This window comes from Saimiri boliviensis, chromosome 9 (genome assembly GCF_048565385.1).
Source record: "Saimiri boliviensis isolate mSaiBol1 chromosome 9, mSaiBol1.pri, whole genome shotgun sequence".
Classification (NCBI taxonomy): domain Eukaryota; kingdom Metazoa; phylum Chordata; class Mammalia; order Primates; family Cebidae; genus Saimiri; species Saimiri boliviensis.
The window spans coordinates 59334675-59356673 of NC_133457.1; the positions used below are offsets into that span (position 1 = coordinate 59334675).

At 40.0% G+C, this 21999-nt stretch overlaps 1 protein-coding gene across 30 annotated transcripts in view; it reads right to left on the reverse strand.

Annotated features, from left to right (window-relative positions):
• The window catches only part of CLASP2 (cytoplasmic linker associated protein 2), a 245851-nt gene that overhangs the window by 223141 nt on the left and 711 nt on the right, over positions 1-21999 (reverse strand). The window lies entirely within an intron of this gene.

Consider the following 21999-nt stretch of genomic DNA (forward strand, 5'->3'; position numbering starts at 1 on the left):
AAAAATACATATATATATATCTCCTGTCACTTTAGAATTCTATACCTAATTAAAATATCTTTTAAAACTAAAGGAGAAATAAAAAGTTTTTCAAACAAACAAAATCTGATCATCATAAGAGATCTGTATCACAAGAAATGTTAAGGGAAAGTCTTCAGGGAAAAAAATATATGACAGCAGACAAAAACTTAGATCTACACTAAGAAATAACAGGAAATAGTTGAAATTAAAATAAATATATAAAACCTTAAAACTAAGCTGGTTAGAGTGGCTCATGCCTATAATCTCAGCAATTTGGGAGTCTCAGGCAGGAAGATCACTTGAGGTCAGAAGTTTGAGACCAGCCTGGCCAACATGACAAGACCCCATCTCCACTACAAATAGAAAAATTAGCCAGGCGTGGTGGCACATGCCTGTCATCCCAGCTACTCAGAAGGCTGAGGCAAGAGAATCGCTTGAATTTGAGAGGCAGAGGTTGCAGTGAGCTGAGATTGTGCCACTGCACTCCAGCCTGGCAACAGAGCAAGACACTGTCTCAAACAAACAAAAAACCTTAACAATATACATATTTAATCACTGTAAAAACAGATGCACTAAAACAAATACTAGCTCTACTGAGTTTAGTGAAGTCATAAGATAAAAGGTAACTGTAAAAAAATCAATTGTGGGCCAAGTGGGATGGCTCACATCTGTAATCCCAGCACTTTGGGAGGCTGAGGCAGGTGGATCACCTGCGGTCAGGAGTTGGAGACCAGCCTGATCAACATGGTGAAACTCCATCTCTACTAAAAAATACAAAAAAAAAAAAAAAATAGCCAGGCATGGTAGTGGTTGCCTGTAATTCCAGCTGCTTGGGAGGCTGGGTCCAAAGAATCACTTGAACCTGGGAGCTGGAGGTTGCAGTGAGCTGAGAGCATGTCATTCCATTCTAGCCTGGGTGACAAGAGCAAAATTCCATTTCAAAAAAAAAAGGCAGGGTTCAAGGCTTATGCCTATAATCCCAGCACCTTGGGAGGCCAAGGCAGGCGATCACCTGAGGTCAGGAGTTCAAGACCAGCCTGACCAACATGGTGAAACCCATCTCTCCTAATAATACAAAAATTAGCTGGGTGTTGTGGCAGGTGCCTGTAATCTCAGCTACTTGGGAGGTGGAGGCAGGGGAATCGCTTGAACCTGGGAGGCAGAGGATGCAGTGAGCCAAGATCATTGCACTCCAGCCTGGGCAACAGAGTAAGACTATCTCAAAATAAATAAATAAGTAAGTTGTTCCTACATACCAGCACTCAACAATTGGGAATTTTCAAAATACTGTATCATTTACAAAACTAACAACAATCACAAAATATTTAAATATAATCCCAACAAGTCCACAATCTACACACTGAAAATACAAAATGCTAATGAAAGTTATCGAAGAAGAGCTAATTAAATGGATATATATATATACCAAGTTCATGAATTGAAGGACTTATTATAAAGATTTGAAACCCCATAAATTGTTCTAGTGTGAATGCAATCCCAATCAAAATTCCAGTAGAATTTAATGCAGAAATTGACAAGCTGATCCTGAAATGTATATAGAAAGGTAAATGAATTAGAATACTCATAACAACATTGAATAAGAAAAATGAAGTTAAAGTACAATCATCTGATTTGAAGACTTAAACCTACAGTAATCAAGACAATGGTGGGGGCTGGGCACAGAGGCACATGCCAGTAATCCCAGTACTTCTGGAGGCTGACAAGAGGATCGCTGGTGACCTGCCTGGGTAACATGGCGAGACCCCGTCTCTACAAAAAAATTTAAAAGCAGCTGGTCATGGTGGCACAGGCATTTAATACCAGTTACTTAAGAAGCTGAAGTAGGAGGATTACTTGAGTCCAAAATTTGAGGCTGTAGTGAGCTATGAGTACCACTGCATTCCAGCCTGAGTGACAGAGTAATACCCTGTCACAAAAGAACAAACTAATATATAGATCAATGAAACAAAAGACAGAGCACAAAAATAGACACACATATATATAGTAAATCTATATCCAACAACTATGCAAAGGCAATTCAATGAAGGAAATAAATATACTTTTTCAACAAATGGTGATGTTACAATTGGATATCCATATCCAAAAAAAAAAAAAAAAAACAACAACTTCATCCTATACATCACATCATTTACAAAAATTAATTAAAAAATGTATAAGACATAAACATAAAACCAAACTATAAAACCACTAGAAGAAAACTCAGAAGAAAATCTTTACAACCTAGAGTACACAAATAATTCTTAGAGACAACATGAAAAGAAACACAATTTAACAAGCCAATTCTAAAATTTATATGAAAATTCAAGGGGCCCAGAATTGTCAAAACCCAAGCTCAAAAAAGAAAAAGTTGGAAGATTCAAATTTCCCAATTTCAATACAGCCTACAAAGCTTCTGTAAAAAGCACAGTGAGACAATGGCACAAGGAGAGAAATATAAATTAATGAAATAGAACTGAGAGTCCAGAAATAAACCCATACATTTCATGGGCAACTGATTTTCAACAAGAGTGTCAAGACCATTCAATGGGTAAAGATTCAACATGTGGTACTATGACAACTGGATGAATGTGGACCAATACCTCACACCATACATAGAAATTAACTCAAAATGAATCATAAACCTAAATGTAAGAACTAAAACTCTATAGTTATTAGAAGAAAACACAGGGTAAATCATTGTGACCTTGGCCATGGTTTCTTAGACAGGACATAAAAAGCATAAACAACAAACAAAAAAAGAATCAGAGTTTATCAAAACTAGTAACACCTAGTCTTCAAGGAAACAACATGAAAATAGTGAAAAGACAACCAACAGAATAGGAGAAAATATTTGTAAAATATATATCTGATAAGGGACTTGTATCCAGATTACATAAAGAACTTTTACAACTTAATAGTAAAAGGAAAAATAACCCATTTTTTAAAATGAGCAAACATTCAAAACTAGCCTGGTCAATATAGTGAAACCTCATCTCTACTAAAAATACAAAAAATTAGCCCGGTGTGGTGGCGCACCTGTAGTCCCAGCTGCTCAGGACACTGGGACAGGAGAATCACTTGAACTCAGGCGGGGGAGGTTGCAGTGAGCCGAGATTGCGCCACTGCAGTGCAGCCTGGGTGACAGAGCAACACTCCGTTTCCAAAGAAAAAAAGAGAGAGCAAAGAGAAAAGAACAGAAAGTCCAGAAATACACTCACATGAATACAGTCAAATGACCTCTGACAAAAAAGCAAAGACAATATATGAAGAAAAGATAGTCTTTTCAACAAATGGTACTGCAACAACTGAGACCCACATGCAAAAAATTAATCTACACACAGACCTTATACCCTTACCCAAAAATTAACTCAAAGGATCATAAAACTAAATGTAAAATATATAACTCTTGGAAAATAACATAAGAAAAAGTCTAATTGACCTTGGGTGTGGAAATGTCTTTTTAGATATAACACCAAAGGCATGCTCCATGAAAGAAATAACTGTTAAGCTGGATTTCATTAAAATAAAAAACTTCTGTTCTAGGGCCAGGCATGGTGGCTCACGCTTGTAATCCCAGCACTTTGGGAGGCCGAGGTGGGTGGATCACAAGGTCAAGAGATCAAGACCATCCTGGTCAACATGGTGAAACCCTGTCTCTACTAAAAATACAAAACATTAGCTGGGCATGGTGGCATGTGCCTGTAATCCCAGCTAGTCAGGAGGCTGCGGCAGGAGAACTGCCTGAACCCAGGAGGCGGAGGTTGCAGTGAGCCAAGATCATCCCATTGCACTCCAGCCTGGGTAACAAGAGCAAAACTCCATCTCAAAAAAAAAAAAAACTTCTGTTCTATGAAAGATGTCTAGAGAATGGGAAAACAAGCCATAGAATGGGAGAAAATATTTGCAAAATACACACCTGATAAAAGACTGTCATGCAAAATATACAAAGAACTCCTAAAACTCAACAACAAGAAAATAAAGAACTCAAAAAAATCAGGCCAGGCGCAGTGGCTCCCACCTGTAATCCCAGCACTTTAGAAGACTGAGGCAGACAGATCATGAGGTCAGGAGATCAAGACCATCCTGGCCAACCTGGTGAAACCTCTTCTCTACCAAAATACAAAAACTAGCCAGGCATGGTAGCACGCACCTGTAGCCCCAGCTACTTGGGAGGCTGAGTCAAGGAAATTGCTTGAACCTGGGAGGCGGAGGTTGCAGTGAGCCAAGATCACATCATTACTCTCCAGTCTTGGGACAGAGCGAGACCCCATCTCAAAATTAAAAAAGAGAAAACCTCAAAAAATGGGCAAAGATCCAAACAGTGGCTCAGCAAAAAAGATGTAAGATATATAAATAGCAAATAAGCGATTTGCTATTCACCAACAACACTAAGCACTGGCAAAGGCAGGGAGAGAGAGGAACTCTTATTCACACTGGTGGGAATGCAAAATGGTATCGTTATTTTGGCAGTTTCTTATAAAGCTAAATATACTCTCCTCATATGATCCAGTGATCATTCATGCTCCTTGGTATTTAGCCAAAGGAGTGGAAAACTGATGTCAACAAAACACCTGCACACTCATATTTTTTTTTGTTTTTTGTAGAAACAGGATTTCACCATGTTGCCTAAGCTGGTCCTGAAATCCTGGACTCAAGTGGTCCACTTGTCTTAGCCTCCCAAAGAGCTGGGATTACAGGCATGTGCCACCATGCCCAGCCCACACTCATATTTAAAGCAACTTTATTCAGCTGTCAAAACTTGGAAGCAACCAAGATGTCCTTCAGTAGGTGAATGAATAAACACAAGGTACATTCAAACAATGGAATAATATTCAGCACTAAAAGGAAATGAGCTACGAAGGCATGAATAAGACATGAAAGAACTTAAAGTGCATGTTACTAAGTGAATGAAGTCAGCCTGAAAAGGCTTCATACAGTTGGAGTCCAACTATATGACATTTGGAAAAGGCAAAACTATGGAGATGGTAAAATTATCAGTGATTGCCAGGGATTGGGGTAAAGAGAAAGTTTTAGGCAGAGCACAGAGTATTTTTAGGGCAGTAAAATTATTCTGTATAATACTATAACGGTAGGTACATTCCATTATACATTTATCAAAACGTACAGCATGCACAACACTTAAGAGTAAACCCTAATGAAACTGTGAACCTTGAAAGATAACAACATGAGAATGTAGGCTCATCAACTGTAACAAGTATATAACTCTGTTAGGGGATGCTGACAGTAGAGGAGGCTGTGCATAATGCAGAAGCACGGGGATACACGAGAAATCTGTTTCATTCCATTTTACTGTGAACCTAAAACCGCTGTAAAAAAATAAAACTTACTAAAAAACAAAAATGGGCAAAGGACTTGAATAGGCATTTCTCAAAATAAGATATATGAATGGTGTATAAGCACATGAAAAGATGCTCAACATTATTAGTCATTAGAGAAATGCAAATTAAAACCACAATAAGACACTACTTCACACCTACTAGGAAAATAGAAAATGTCAAATATTGGTAAGGACATAGAGAGATTGGAACCCTTATATGCTGCTGGTGGGAATGTAAAATGGTACAGTCATTGCAGAACACAGTTTGGCAGTTCCCCCTAAAGTTAAACATAAATTTACCACATGGCCCAGGAATTCCACTCTTAAGTATATACCCAAAGGAAGTGAACTCAAACAGATATAGCCATACATACTTGTATGGCAACGTTCATTGCAGCATTATTCATGATAGTCAAAGGTGGAAACAGCCCAAATGTCCTTCAACTGATGCACAGATAAACAAAATGCATTCAATAGAATTTTACTCAGCCATACATACATGCTATAACATAGATTAACCTTGAAAAAACTGTAAGTCAAAGAAGGTAGTCACAAGAGGCTACATGTTATATGGTTCAATTTATAAGAAATGTCTACAATAGGCAAATCTATAAAGATAAGAAGTAGAACACTGGTAGCTTAGGATTAGGTTGGGGTGGGTAGGCAGGGTGGGATAAAGGGTACAGAGTTCTTTTGGAGGTGATGAAAATGTTTTGGTTTTTTTTTTTTTTTGAGACAGAGTTTCGCTCTTGTTGCCCAGGCTGGAGTGCAATGGCGCGATCTCGGCTCACCGCAACCTCCGCCTCCTGGGTTCAGGCAATTCTCCTGCCTCAGCCTCCTGAGTAGCTGGGATTACAGGCACACGCCACCATGCCCAGCTAATTTTTAGTATTTTTAGTAGAGACGGGGTTTCACCATGTTGACCAGGATGGTCTCGATCTCTTGACCTCGTGATCCACCCACCTCGGCCTCCCAAAGTGCTGGGATTACAGGTTTGAGCCACCGCGCCCGGCCCCCGGTGATGAAAATGTTTTTAAAATTTACTGTGGTGATGGTTGCACAAACCTGTAGCTACTACAAAAATCAACATACACTTCAAATGAGTGAATTATATAGAATGAAATATCAAGGCCGGGCGCGGTGGCTCAAGCCTGTAATCCCAGCACTTTGGGAGGCCGAGGCGGGTGGATCACGAGGTCAAGAGATCGAGACCAGCCTGGTCAACATGGTGAAACCCCATCTCTACTAAAAATACAAAAAATTAGCTGGGCATGGTGGCATGTGCCTGTAATCCCAGCTACTCAGGAGGCTGAGGCAGGAGAATTGCCTGAACCCAGGAGGCGGAGGTTGCGGTGAGCCGAGATCGTGCCATTGCACTCCAGCCTGGGTTAACAAGAGCGAAACTCCATCTCAAAAAAAAAAAAAAAAAAAAAAAAGAAATATCAACAGAGCTGTTTAAAAAAAAAAAAAAAAAAACCTGAAAATCCAAAATAGAACCAATTACACATATACGAGCCAAGCAGTATCTCAGATAAGCAGGAAAAATGTGTACTCTTAAGAATATACTTAGGAATCTATCCCCCAATATACTCAAGTACAATTATGAAAAGATGTGCAAAAATTATACACTACAAGAGACTGAAAACTACCCAAACATTCATCAGTATGGGACAGATTCAATAAACCATGGTGTATCCATACTACAGGATACTATGACACTTTAAAAATAAAAATGGAAGAGCCAGGCGCGGTGGCTCAAGCCTGTAATCCCAGCACTTTGGGAGGCCGAGGCGGGTGGATCACAAGGTCAAGAGATCGAGACCATCTTGGTCAACAAGGTGAAACCCCGTCTCTACTAAAAATACAAAAAATTAGCTGGGCATGGTGGCGCGTGCCTGTAATCCCAGCTACTCAGGAGGCTGAGACAGGAGAATTGCCTGAACCTAGGAGGCGGAGGTTGCGGTGAGCCGAGATCGTGCCATTGTACTCCAGCCTGGGTAACAAGAGTGAAACTCTGTCTCAAAAAAAATAAATAAATAAAAATAAAAATAAAAATGAAGACTACACTAATTCTTCTATTCAATGATCTTCACAATATACTGTTAAGTGAAAAAAGCAAAGTTGGGAAAAGTATGCATATCAAAGAAAAGAGGAATTAAATAGATATAAACAGACATAAATGCTTATTAAAAAAACAATGATGGTTGGGTGTGATGGCTCATGCCTATAATCCCAGGACTTTGAGATGTCAAGGTGGGAGCATTGCTTGAGCCCAGGAGTCTGAGACCAGCCTGCACAACATGGCAAGACCCCATCTCTACAAGAACTAAAAAATCGGGCATGGTGGCATGCGCCTGTGGTCCCAGTTGCTGGGGAGGCTGAGATGGAAGGATCACCTGAGCCTGGGATGTCAAGTCTGCAGTGAGTCATGATGACGCCACCACACTCTAGCCTCAGCAATAGAGTGAGATCCTGTTCCAAAAAACAAAAAACCACACAGACATAATGATGGAAAATAAAATTTTAATGGTGAGAACAAGATACAAGGAACAGAGAAGGAAACTAGACTAGAAAGAAAATAAATGAATCTAAATATATATCCAATTAGCAGCATAACCACACAGAAGACTATTTTCAAGTGACTTTAAAACAGTAATTTGGCTCTATCTTGTCAATGGGATACATCATACAGACTAAAACAAAACTCCAAAAAAGAGAGTTAACTGTCTTTATAAATCTTATTGTTGTTGACAGAAAAAAAATACAGTCACAAGATAGAAGTAAAAACTGTACTCTTAAATTTGAATTAGAAATATCAGTATAAAAAGAAAAAAATAGAAATATCAATATGAACTCATGATATATTTTTCTTTCAAATTAAAATAAAATCTAGGGCCGGGCGCGGTGGCTCAAGCCTGTAATCCCAGCACTTTGGGAGGCCGAGGCGGGTGGATCACGAGGTCGAGAGATCGAGACCATCCTGGTCAACATGGTGAAACCCCGTCTCTACTAAAAGTGCAAAAAATTAGCTGGGCATGGTGGCGCGTGCCTGTAATCCCAGCTACTCAGGAAGCTGAGGCAGGAGAATTGCCTGAGCCCAGGAGGCGGAGGTTGCGGTGAGCCGAGATCGCGCCATTGCACTCCAGCCTGGGTAACAAGGGTGAAACTCCGTCTCAAAAAAAAAAATAAAATAAAATAAAAAATAAAATAAAATAAAATCTAGGTTAGGTGTAATGGCTCATGCCTGTAATCCCAGCACTTTGGGACACCAAGATGGGAGGACTGCTTGAGCCCAGGAGTTCAAGACCAGCCTGGGCAACATAGGGAGACCTAATCTCCACAAAAAAATTAAAAAAAAAAAAAAAATTTGTTTCATTAGTCAGGCGTGGTGGTATGTGCCTATAGTTTAATTGGGAGGCTGAGGTGGGACTGCTTGAGCCCAGGAGGTTAAAGCTGCAGTAAGCCGTGTTTGTGCCACTGGACTCCAGACTAGGCAACATAGAGAGAGAGAGAGAGACCCTGTCGCAAAAAATAAAAATGAAGCAAATAAAATAAAATCTAACTCTGTCCATTGAAAGAAATCTAGAAACAACAACCAAACAAGGAACAAGGAATACCACTAGCACCACACCACAGTATCTAGGCACTGCTTCCCATGAAGAAAGATCAAGAGCTTCTTGGAGAGGTGGCTCATTCCAGGGCTGGAGCAGGAAATACAACATCTTGTTATGACAGACAGCAAAGAAGCAGTCAAAGATTACTAGGGTCATGTCAAGATAGGACAGTCTAAAAATTAAAAAGAATAATAACTGCATTGTCTTGAAACATATTAGGTATGTTAAAATATATGAGTTCATAATAACATGAAAATAAAAACGAGGCTGGGCGCGGTGGCTCAAGCCTGTAATCTCAGCACTTTGGGAGGCCGAGGCAGGTGGATCACGAGGTCAAGAGATCGAGACCATCCTGGTCAACATGGTGAAACCCCGTCTCTACTAAAAACACAAAAAATCAGCTGGGCATGCTGGCTTGTGCCTGTAATCCCAGCTACTCAGGAGGCTGAGGCAGGAGAATTGCCTGAACCCAGGAGGCGGAGGTTGCGGGGAGCCGAGATCGCGCCATTGCACTCCAGCCTGGGTAACAAGAGCGAAACTCCGTATAAAAAAAAAAAAAACATTTGAAGGATACTAAAAAAAACTCATTATTTTCACAGTTAGTAAGTAAATGGAAAGAATCGTAGAAATATACCTACCGTTCTATATAAACCACTATATAAATCACTGGGTAAGCAAATAACTGTCAATGGGGAACGTTTCTCTTTATAAAACTATTCAAGCCAATAAATGAAAAAATAACAATTCAAGTATCACCATTTTGCAAACTCTAATGAATTAATAGATCTAAATACTAAACATTTAAGGCTTCTAACATCACACACACACACACACACACACACACACACACACACACACCCTAGACCTTATGTGCCTTCCATACCTCACATGCCTTTAGGAAAGAGATGGAAGGAGAGTATTATCTATTAAATAGCCTTGCACCCCCACCCCCATAAAAAGGACTCAGTAAGTTTTACATCCAACTGAATTACCAATTTACAGGGAAAATAGAGGGAATAGTCAAACATCATTACATGAATGAAATCAGCAAGACACAGACTATGGGAAACTCTACACAAATAAAACTCAAGAATTTTTTAAAATAGAGAGAGACTGAGGGGAAAACATTTAAAAAGACTTAATAAATATGTTAACTCTTAAAAGCAGAATAATAACCTCCCAAAGGCATTCACATCCTAACTCCCAGAACCTCTGAATATGGTATCACACTTGGCGAAAGGGACTCTGCAGTTATAATTAAGGATCTTGAGAGGGAAAAAAAATTACCCTGGATTATCCTAGACCTAAGATATCACAAGGGTTTCCTTCCCCATCTGTTTTGTGGTAAGAACTTTACAGCTATACTCTTAATAAATTTCAAGTACAATATACATTATTATTAACTATAGTCACCATACTGTGCATTAGGTTTCCAGAACTTATTCATCTTATAACAGAAAGCATGTACCCTTTGACCAGTATCTCTCCTTTTTCCGCATTCCCCAAGCCCTGGTAATCATCATTTTATTCTGTTACTATCTATAAATTCTATAAATTTGAGTTTTTTAAAAAAGATTTGACATAAAAGTAAGATCATGCAGTATTTGTCTTTCTATATTTTAGAAGTATTTTGGCTTATTTCACTTAGGATAATGTCTTCTAGGTTCCATGTTGTCACAAATAGCAGGATTTCCTTCCTTTTTAAGGCTGAACAACATTCCTTCATGTGTGTGTTATTTGTTGTGTGTGTGCACATAAACACATATATATACACACACCCCACATTTTCTTTATTCATTCATCTGTCGATGGACACATGGATTTTCATATCCTGGCTATTGTGAATAATGCTGCAATGAACGAGGGAATGCAAATAACTCTGAGATCGTGATTTATTTTCTTTGGATATATACTCAGAAGTGGAACCCATGGTAGTTCTATTTTTTTTTTTTTTTTTTTTTTTTGAGACAAGAGTTTCACTCTTGTTGCCCAGGCTGGAATGCAGTGGCACAATCTCGGCTCATTGCAACCTCTACCTCCTGGGTGCAAGCGATTCTCCTGCCTCAGCCTCGCAAGTAGCTGGGACTACAGGCCTGCACCACCAAGCCCAACTAATTTTAGGTTTTTTTTTAGTAGAGACAGGGTTTAATTTAGCATGTTGGCCAGGATGGTCTCGATCTCTTGACCTCGTGATCCACCCACCTTGGTCTCCCAAAGTGCTGCGATTACAGGTATCAGCCACCGCGCCCGGCCAGTAGTTCTACTTTTAATTTTCTGAGAAACCTTACCATTTTCCATGATGGTGTACCAATTTACATTCCCATCAACAGTATACAATTTTCTTCTCCACATCCTCTCCAATACTTGTTATCTTTTTATTTTTTTATAACAGACATCCTAAATGGTATGAGGTGATATTTCACTGTGGTTCTGATTTACATTACCCTGACAATTACTGATGTTAGTTATCTTCTCATATTTAGATGAGCTTCTCATACATTTTGGATATTAAACCCTTACCAGACATGATTTGCAACTATTTTCTCCCATTCAGTAGACTGCCATTTTGTCTTGCTGATCGCTTCCTTTGCTGTCCAGAAAACTTTTTAGTTTGATGTAGTCCCACTGTTTTATTTTTGCTTTTGTTGCCTGTGTTTTCATGTCAAACCCCAAAAATCACTGCCAAAACCAAAGTCAAGGAGCTTTCCCCCTATGTTTCCTTTAAGGAGTTTTACCGTTTTAGATCTTGCATTTAAGTCTTTAATTCATTTTGAGGTAATTATTGTATATGGTATAAAATAAGGGTCCAATTTCATTCTTTTGCATGTGGACATCTAGTGTTTCCAAGACCATTTATTGAAGACACTATCCTTCCCCCATTGTGTATTCTTGGTGTCTTTGTGAAAAATTAGTTGACTACATATGTGTAAATTTATTTGAAGGGTCCTCATAAGGGGGAATCCTTAAAGAGACAAGAGTACTTATAAGAAAAAGGCGAAGAGCAACAGTCAGAGGAGATTTGATGACAGAAGGGGTCAGACAAAGAGATCTGAAGATTTTATACTGCTGGCTTGAAGACAAATAAAGACACCAAGAACCAAGCCACGCAGGAATCCCCTAGAAGTTGGAAAATTCTCCCCTAAAGTCTACAGAAGGAATATAATGCTGCTGACACCTTGATTTTATCCCAATGAAACCCATTTTAGATTTCTGACCTCTAAAACTATAAAAGAATAAGTGTATAAGTGTTTAAGCTAGTAAGTGTGTCATAATTTGTTAGCAGCAATAGAAAGATAATATATTAATGAATCTCAATATGTGGCTCTTATTTGGTTCCTAATTTTTCTTAAAATAACTTACTAAAAGATTTAGAAATGTGAATCCTGGACATGTGATATAAAGGAATTATTGTTTTATAACTGTTATGATGTTGAGGTTATATTAGTAAGTTTTAAAAAAGAACATACATCTTCGAGACAGTAACTAGGAAGTCCTAGGGATGAAACAATGACATCTGTGATTTGTGACACATTGATGGGTCAGGATTGGCCATGGGCTGATAAGCATTATGGCTGAATTTATTTTACTGTCTACCTTTAAACATGTTTAAAATTCTCCATAATAATGTTTTTGTATTACAGAAAGCATGATTTCTAATGGTTAAGATGTTAGAAAAAACCCTTGGTACCCAGTACACAAGGATGTACATTTTCTTTTATTCATCCTCACCCTAAGGGTTTTAGCCAATACACCAAAATCAAGCAAAACTGTTGTTAGTCTGTGAAATATTTATAGAAAACCTTTTAAAAATCCACAAATTGGATGCAAGTGGTGGCTCATGCCTGTATTCCCAGTACTTCGAGGTCAAGGCAAGTGGATCACCCAAGGTCAGGAGTTCGAGGTCAGCCTGGTCAACATGGCAAACCCCATCTCTACTAAAAAATACAAAAATTAGCTGGGCGTGGTGGTAGGCGCCTGTAATCCCAGCTACCCGGGAAGCTAAGGCAGGAAAATCACTTGAACCTGGGAGGGGGAGGTTGCAGTGAGCCAAGATCGCACCACTGGCCTCCAACCTGACAGACAGAGCGAGACTCCACCTCCAAAAAAAAAGGCCGGGCTGGGCGCGGTGGCTCACGCCTGTAATCCAAGCACTTTGGAGGCCAAGGTGGGCGGATCACCTGAGGTTGGGAGTTCAAGACCAGCATAACCAACATGGTGAAACCCCATCTTAAAAAAAAAAAAAAAAAAAAAGGCGGCCGGGCGCAGTGGCTCACACCTATACTCCCAGCACTTTGGGAGGCCGAGAAGGGCAGATCATGAGGTCAAGAGATTGAGACCATCCTGGTCAACATGGTGAAACCCCGTCTCTACTAAAAATACAAAAATTACCTGGGCATGGTGGCGCACGCCTGTAGTCCCAGCTACTCAGGAGGCTGAGGTAGGAGAATTGCTTGAACCCAGGAGACAGAGATTGTGGTGAGCCAAGATCACGCCATTGCACTCCAGCCTGGGTAACAAGAGCGAAACTCCATCCCAAAAAAGAAAAAAAAAGAATTCTGATTCCTTCAATTTTCTCAGTGAAGTAGGAAGCAATGCCTCAGCTGACAATAATGCTTGTAGAATAGGTACTGGTAGGACCAGGGGGAAAGGAAAAGATGTAGAAAGATGCAGAATAGTTGTTTAACTGAAAGAGTGAATGAACTAAGAAAACACAGTGGCTCGGCGTGGTGGCTCCCACCTGTAATCCCAGCACTTTGGGAGGTCAAGGCAGGTGGATCACGAGGTCAAGAGATCAAGACCATCCTGGCCAACATGGTGAAACCTCGTCTCTACTAAACATACAAAAATTAGCTGGGTGTGGTGGTGTGCACCTGTAGTCCCAGCTACTCAGGAGGCTGAGGCAGGAGAATTGCTTGAACCCGGAGGGCAGAGATTGCAGTGAGCCAAGACTGCGCCACTGCACTCCAGCCTGGCACCTGGATTCAGAGGGGGACTCTGTCTCAAAAAAAAAAAAAAAGGAAAGAAAATAGAGTATGACTGTCAGGCAGCATTAAGGGCCTACATGATGGTCAGGAATTTAAAATGAAGCCAGTTAAAGAGGTTTCGTGTTTTCACCCAACCACCTTCAGTTGCACTAGTGCAGGTACAGAGTAGGTAGAGTGGGATTAGCCAGTATTGCATTTTGTTTGTTTGTTTGTTTTTGAGACGAAGTCTTGTTCTGTAACCCAGGCTGGAGTGTGGCATCACAATCTCAGCTCACTGCAACCTCTGCCTCCCCGGTTCAAGGGATCCTCCCACCTCAGCTTCCCGAGTAGCTAGGATTACAGGTGTGAGGATTACCACCACACCCAGCTAAATTTTTTAAAAACTATTTTTAGTAGAAATGGGGTTTCACCATGTTGGCCAGACTGGTATCAAACTCCTGAACTCAGGTGATCCACCTATCTCAGCCTCCCAGAGTGCTGGGATTACAGGTGTGAGTCACCATGCTCAGGGAAGTATAGCATTTTATCAAAAGAGGACCATAAATCAAGAATGAAGAGAGAGAACAGAATTAAGAATGAATATAAGGACTAATATCCAGAATCTACAAAGACCTCAAACAAATCAGCAAGGAAAAAAAAATCCCATCAAAAAGTGGGCAAAGGGCATGAATAGACAATTTCCAAAAGAAGATACACAACTGGACAACAAACATGAAAAAAATTTTCAACATCACTAATCCTCAGGGAAATGCAAATTAAAACCACAATGAGATACCATATTACCCCTGCAAGAATGGCCATAATTAAAAAGTCAAAAAACAATCGATGTTGGCGTGGATGTGACGGAAAAGGAACACTTTTACACTGCTGGTGTCCACTATGGAAAACAGTATGCAAATCCCCTAAAGAACTAAAAGTAAAACCAGCATTAGATCCGGCAATCCAGATCTTTTCCTTTGGGTGGATTTCCTCTGGGTATCTACTCAAAGGAAAAGAAGTCATTGTATTAAAAAGACACAAGGACATGTCACGTTTACAGCAACACAATTCACAATTGCAAAGACATGGAACAAACCTAAGTACCCATCAACCAATGAGTGAATGAAGAAAATGTGGTATACATACACAAGGAAATACTACTCCATAAAAAGGAACAAAGCAATGTCTTTTGCAGCAACTTCGATGAGGCCATTATTCTAAGTAACTCAGAAAATCAAATGTATGTTTTCACTTATAAGTTGGGAGCTAAGCTATAAGAGAACAAAGACATAAGAATAATATAATAAATTTGGGGTCTCAGGGGGAGGGTTGGGAGGGAATTGAGGGATAAAAGACTATATACTGCCAGTGTATACTGCTTGGATAACGAGCACTAAAATCTCAGAAATCGGTCAGGCGCGGTGGCTCAAGCCTGTAATCCCAGTACTTTGGGAGGCCGAGGCGGGTGAATCACGAGGTCAAGAGATTGAGACCATCCTGGTCAACATGGTGAAACCCTGTCTCTACTAAAAATACAAAAAATTAGCTGGGCATGGTGGCGCCTGCCTGTAATCCCAGCTACTCGGGAGGCTGAGGCCGGAGAACTGCCTGAACCCAGGAGGCGGAGGTTGTGGTGAGACGGTATCGCGCCATTGCACTCGAGCCTGGGTAACAAGAGCGAAACTCTGCCTCAAAAAATAATAATCATAATAATAAAATCTCAGAAATCAGCCGGGCGCGGTGGCTCAAGCCTGTAATCCCAGCACTTTGGGAGGCCGAGGCGGGTGGATCACGAGGTCAAGAGATCGAGACCATCCTGGTCAACAAGGTGAAACCCCGTCTCTACTAAAAATACAAAAAGTTAGCTGGGCATGGTGGTGCGTGCCTGTAATCCCAGCTACTTAGGAGGCTGAGGCAGGAGAATTGCCTGAGCCCAGGAGGCGGAGGTTGCGGTGAGCCGAGATCGCGCCATTGCACTCCAGCCTGGGTAACAAGAGCGAAACTCCGTCTCAAAAAAAAAAAAAAAAATCTCAGAAATCACCAACAAAGGACTTATCCACGTAACCAAAAGCCACCTGTACCCCCAAAACTACTGAAATAATGACAAAAAATTTTTTAAAAAAGAACAAATGTAAAGGTATGATTAATGGGTCAGTTTAATGAAATAGATGTCACATGGGTTGGTAAAATTATTTAGATTCAAAGAAATGAGGTTCAGAATTTAGAGTTCCAGAATATCAAAATCACCAACAGTAATGTCACTGGTGAAAGTGTGAATCAAGGCCAGGTACAATGGCTCACGCCTGTAATCCCAGCACTTTAGGAGGCTGAGGCAGGTGGATCATCTGAGGTTAGGAGTTTGGGACCAGCCTAGCCAACATGGCAAAATCCCGTCTCTACTAAAAATACAAAATTAGCTGGGCATGGTGGCATGGGCCTATAATCCCAGCTACTCAGGAGGCTGAGGCAGGAGAAGCACTTGAACCCAGGAGGTGGAGGATGCAGTGTGCTGAGATCATGCCATTGCACTTGAGCCTGGGTGACAAGAGCAAAACTCCATCTCAAAAAAAAAAAAAAAGTGTGAATCACCAGCAACTATACACCTGTAGTGGTCTGAATTGGTAGTGGCTGCATTTACAACCATGTCACAATCATTACATTTTCATGGGTGGTCAGGCTGACTTATTTACATGTTGAAATATATTTTATCTCATAAATTACGTGTGATTTTCCTTTACAGTACAGTTAGGAGATTATGGAAATTTTTTAATTTGTGTGTATCAGATATTATCTATAAATTTTATTTCAGAATTGAAAAGGGAGAAGGAAGAATTAAAAGAGGGCACTGACTCTGACAGGATTGAGACTCACTTGCCCTAGAAAAAATTTTCATGCATATGTAACAAGGTGACAAAAAGCACAATGTTAAGAGTAAAGAATTGACAACAACCTGGATGTTCACCTATATGGCAGGTAAAAGGAATAGGCAACATCAATACATATTAATGGGTAGGTATCTCTTTTGGCAAACTAAGAATGGCCTATCTTTTGAACAGTTTATAGGATATATAATTGAAGTGAGACCAATGTTGGGAAGTATACTCCTCAGAATGCCAAAGGGACTATGATTTTGAATTCTGAGAAAATACATGAAATCCTAGCACACAGTCCTGTACTACATAGGGCTACATAGTTATGAATGCTTTCACTGTTTTCTCCATTTTTTTTTTATTCTGAGACAAGGTCTGGCTGTGTTGCCCAGGCTGGAGTACAGTGGCCCAATAACAGCTCACTGCCATCTCAATATCCTGGACTAACTTTTTTTGTAGAGGTGAAGTTTCACTATCTTGCTCAGGCTGCGTTTTCTCAGTTTTTTAGCATCAACTTATCCTGTGATTGCAGATGAAATGTAAATGTTACTAATCCTTATAATATACAAAATAGAGCCGACAATAGGATATTGAAGAGGTTTATAAAAGTAGAGAAAAGGAGTATGGATATTCTAATCTCCCTAGGCTCAAGCAACTCTTCCACTAATTTACCAGTCTATGGCCTAAAGCAAGATACCTATGTCTCCTTTTCTACAAAAAAAGAAAAATAATAGTACGCTGATTTCCTAAGGCATCTTAAAGACTCAATGAGACAATGCAAATAAAGCATTTGAGAGTATGATAACTCACTAAGGACTAGGTAAATGGTGGTTATCATACTTAACTGTATTTTATGAGGGAAATTTTATTGTCATAATACCATTTTAAAATTCGAGAACTACTGAAATTGCAGGACCATTCTTAGTGAATGTCAATTGTCAGACTACATATATTATATATATGCCTATTTTCTTCTTTTTTTTTTTTTGCTTTTGTCACCCAGGCTGGAGTGCAATGGCACAATCTTGGCTCACTGCAACTTCCGTCTCTCAGATTCAAGCGATTCTCCTCTCTCAGACTCCCCAGTAGCTGGGATTATAGGCACCCACCAACATGCTCAACTAATTTTTATATTTTTAGTAGAGATGGGGGTTCACCATGTTGGCCAGGCTAGTCTCGAACACCTGACCTCGTGATCCACCCACCTTGGCCTTCCAAAGTGCTGGGATTACAGGCGTGAGCCACTGTACTGGCCTATTTCCGTATTTTTCATCTTCAATTATGACTTCTCCATTGAACTCAGGACCCCAACTGTCTATTGTCTCAATTTGTATGTTAAACAACCTTCTCACACCTAACACAGTAAAAACTAAACTTTTTAATCCTTCAACCAATTTGTTCTTCTCTCAGTCTTTCCTATTTTAATAAATAGCACAATCTAAGCTACTGCTCAAGCAAGGCAATTATCCGTAATTCCTCTCTTTCAACCCTCAAACTCAATCCAGTGGGAGCTCTTACTGGATCTACCACCAAATCACAGCCCAAATTTTCCACTTCTCAACATTGCCATCGCTATCAAATCAGGCCTAGCCACCATTCTCTCTCTCTGCTGCTTCTGCTGTTCCTTTACAGTCAACTCTCCACAAAGCAGATAACCTCTACACACATACAACCCTCCACTGTATTTTTTTTTTAGACAGGAACTTGCTATGTTGCCCAAGCTAGTCTCAAACTCCTGGCTTCAAGCGATCTTCTGTCTCAGTCTCCCAAGTAGCTGGGGCTACAGGCTCAAGCCACCATGCCCAGTTCCCTCCACCATATTTAGAATAAAATAATATGACTTTATACCTGCCTCTTCAACTTCATCTTTCTTAACACCTCACTTGTATAAACTCTAGCCAGGCTGGCTTTTTTATGTTCCTCAAAAAAACTAGGGTCTCTGAATTTGCTGTTTCCTGTTTCCATCATTCTTTACTCGTCACTCATGTTTCTTCAGTGTCTGCACTCACGTCACCTTTCCTGACCACCCAAAATACAGTCTCAAAATCATTTCATACCATGTTAATTTACAAGCACATGCTACCTGAAATGATCTAATTTCTATACCTGTCTACCTCTTTCTTTTTTTTTTTTTTTTTTGAGACGGAGTTTCGCTCTTGTTACCCAGGCTGGAGTGCAATGCCGCGATCTCGGCTCACCGCAACCTCCGCCTCCTGGGCTCAGGCAATTCTCCTGCCTCAGCCTCCTAAGTAGCTGGGATTACAGGCACGCACCACCATGCCCAGCTAACTTTTTGTATTTTTAGTAGAGACGGGGTTTCACCTTGTTGGCCAGGATGGTCTCGATCTCTCGACCTCGTGATCCACCCGCCTCGGCCTCCCAAAGTGCTGGGATTACAGGCTTGAGCCACCGCGCCCGGCCCTGTCTACCTCTTTCTAACATAATTGCAGGATCTCACTTTCCCATCTTCTGTTAAATCACCCTCTCAATTAGGTCTTCAATGACCAATTATTTAAAATGCCAACATCTGCATCTTGCCTAGTATTCCCTATTCCTCTCACTGCTCTTTTTCTCCAAACCACTTATCACCATATAACACACTATACATTTTATTTATCTTGCCTGCTTATTCCTCTTCTACTACTAGAATCTAAGTCCACAAAGGCAAATATCTGTCTTTTTTTCACATTGTATCTGCAATGCCTAGAAGAGTAAATTCCTGATAATAATAGGCCACCAATAAATATCCTAATGAAGCTGAATGAATGAGACTTGTCTTGTTCAAAGCTGGATGAATCCTCAGCAGCATTTAAATTTACTAATACAATGACTGTTACCAAGACATTCAGATTCTGAAGTACTACCTAATCCAAAGAAAAACTGCATTTTGTTCAGTATAAAATGAAACTGAAGTACGACTGATTCTATTTGTATGTTCAAAAATTTCTATAACACACTTTTTAAAATAGAGTTAAATGTTTTATTGTATCTCAAAAAGATTACCCAGTTGGGTAACTTAGTTTATAAAACTCAAAGTAACAGATTAATTCGAATGCCCTTTCCCTAACAATGTCAGAAAAGTTTTTATACTATAGAATTCAACAGAAAGGGGAGAACTAGTAATTTAGGAAAGAGAGCACAGAACTGAATGGATCAATGTCCTTGAGTAAGCAAGAAGGCATGAAATCTAATACTTTTGTGGAGGGAATGGCATAAATGAGGAAAACAGGCGATTCACCTATTAATAATAAGGAAGAAGGTAGATTATATAGTCACAGCTATAAGGCAGTGTATAGATAAGGCGGTGGGAGGCTGTGGCAGTTCTCTTCTGATTGCTGAAAACTGTCCTGGGCTACATTACCTAGTCAGGAGCACAAATAAAAGATACAGTAAAAACAGATGAGAAGCTGGATGAGACTTCTGATGGATTCTAACTCTTAACAACAGTTAAACACAGCACCAAGTGGAAGTAGGGCTTAGAGGTATAACAAAAAATTAGCACAGTGTGGTATCACAGAATATCAGCGTGATTGCTCAACTGTCATTCACTAACAATACATCTGAGGAATGAAATGGCCCAAAGCCAATTTACAACAGCTTGTGTAGAAGATGGCACATCAATCTTCACTTGGGAAGGGGTGCAAACATTATCAAAGCACTGTCTTTCTACAACAGTCTATGCTGCAGCATAAAATCAACTATCTTATGGCCAGGTGCAGTGGCTCATGCCTGCAATTCCAGCACTTTGGGAGGCTGAGGCGGGAGGATCACCTGAGGTCAGGAGTTCAAGACCAGCCTGACCAACATGGAGAAACCCTGTCTCTACTAAAAACACAAAATTAGCCAGGCATGGTGGCACATGCCTGTAATCCCAAATACTGAGGAGGCTGAGGCAGGAGAATTAATTGAACCCGGGAGGCAGCGGTTGCTGTGAGCTGAGAGCGCACCACTGTACTCCAGCCTGGGCAACAATTGCGAAACTCCATTTCAAAAAAAAATAATAATAATCAACTATTTTGAGTGTGAATATATATATGCCTTTCTCACAGAGTAAATAAATTTAGCTTGTTTCTTCCAAAGAAATAATCTCCCAAATGATAATGATACATCATTAACTTTTCCCCAAACTTTTAAAAAATAATAATCAAGAGATGGTATGTAATGAAGCATCAATGTGGTTAGTTTTCAAACTTTATTATCCTTATAAAAAGTCTAACCTTTCCAAAACTCATCTGGGTTTTACCATTAAATCTGCATCATAAATCTAGAATTTGCCCTTCTTCTCTTTTTGAATAAAAGGTTTCAAAGTACAGCCTATTCATTGAGTTATGAGAATATGTTACTAAGAAGAATCACTTCATTCATGGGAAGTTGCAGCCAGCATTTTAAAGCAACACTGCCACCAGAAGACAAGAAAGAAAAGTAACTACTAACGACTACAGGGAATGTTAATGACAAAATACTTATCTGGCCTCCCAACCTGGCTACATTACAACCTGCGTATCAACGACTCTTCAGAAAGGCTCATTTCTTCTTGTACCTCATCTTTTTGTTTATTCTTCCCCAGCACTGGCCTATCTACTAGGACACAGTTTCAAATCCAAGTCAGTCCTAAACCCCGAGGGAAAGCAAAATGACAGCGAGTTCAATTGCTTTCTGCTCTCAATAAAGGAAAAGCAAATAAATAAGGTCAGGGGGTCAGCATCTTTTCTTTAGATGTAAAAGTAAACACAATCAGGGACCTGTTTAATCCTTAAGGATGCTTTAGAGACGAAGATAACAACATCCCAAACATAAAAATTATTTTAAAAATAAACAGATAAAAACCATTAAGAGGGAATTAATTTGACATCTCCTTTCAACCTAAAATCGTGTCCTAATGTACTATATGTTGGTCTGGGTAGTGTTTATACAGGTGAGCACAAATGTTGAAGTGTTTCACTGATTTCTTTTTTTTTAAATAAGTGATCGACATTGTGTCCTACTGCCAAGTAACTCCGCAACGTATCACGGAATCGCTGAATTAGTCACTGTTCACAAGTGTAGAAAAACGTGGTCAGAAGTCAGTCCTCGGTTCGCGTACGAAGAGGCAGGCTGCCCAGTGGGGACGGGGGACCCGTGTTTCCCCCTCTTTTTTTTTTGGCGCAATCTCGGCTCACTGCAACCTCCGCCTCCCGCGTTCAAGCGATTCT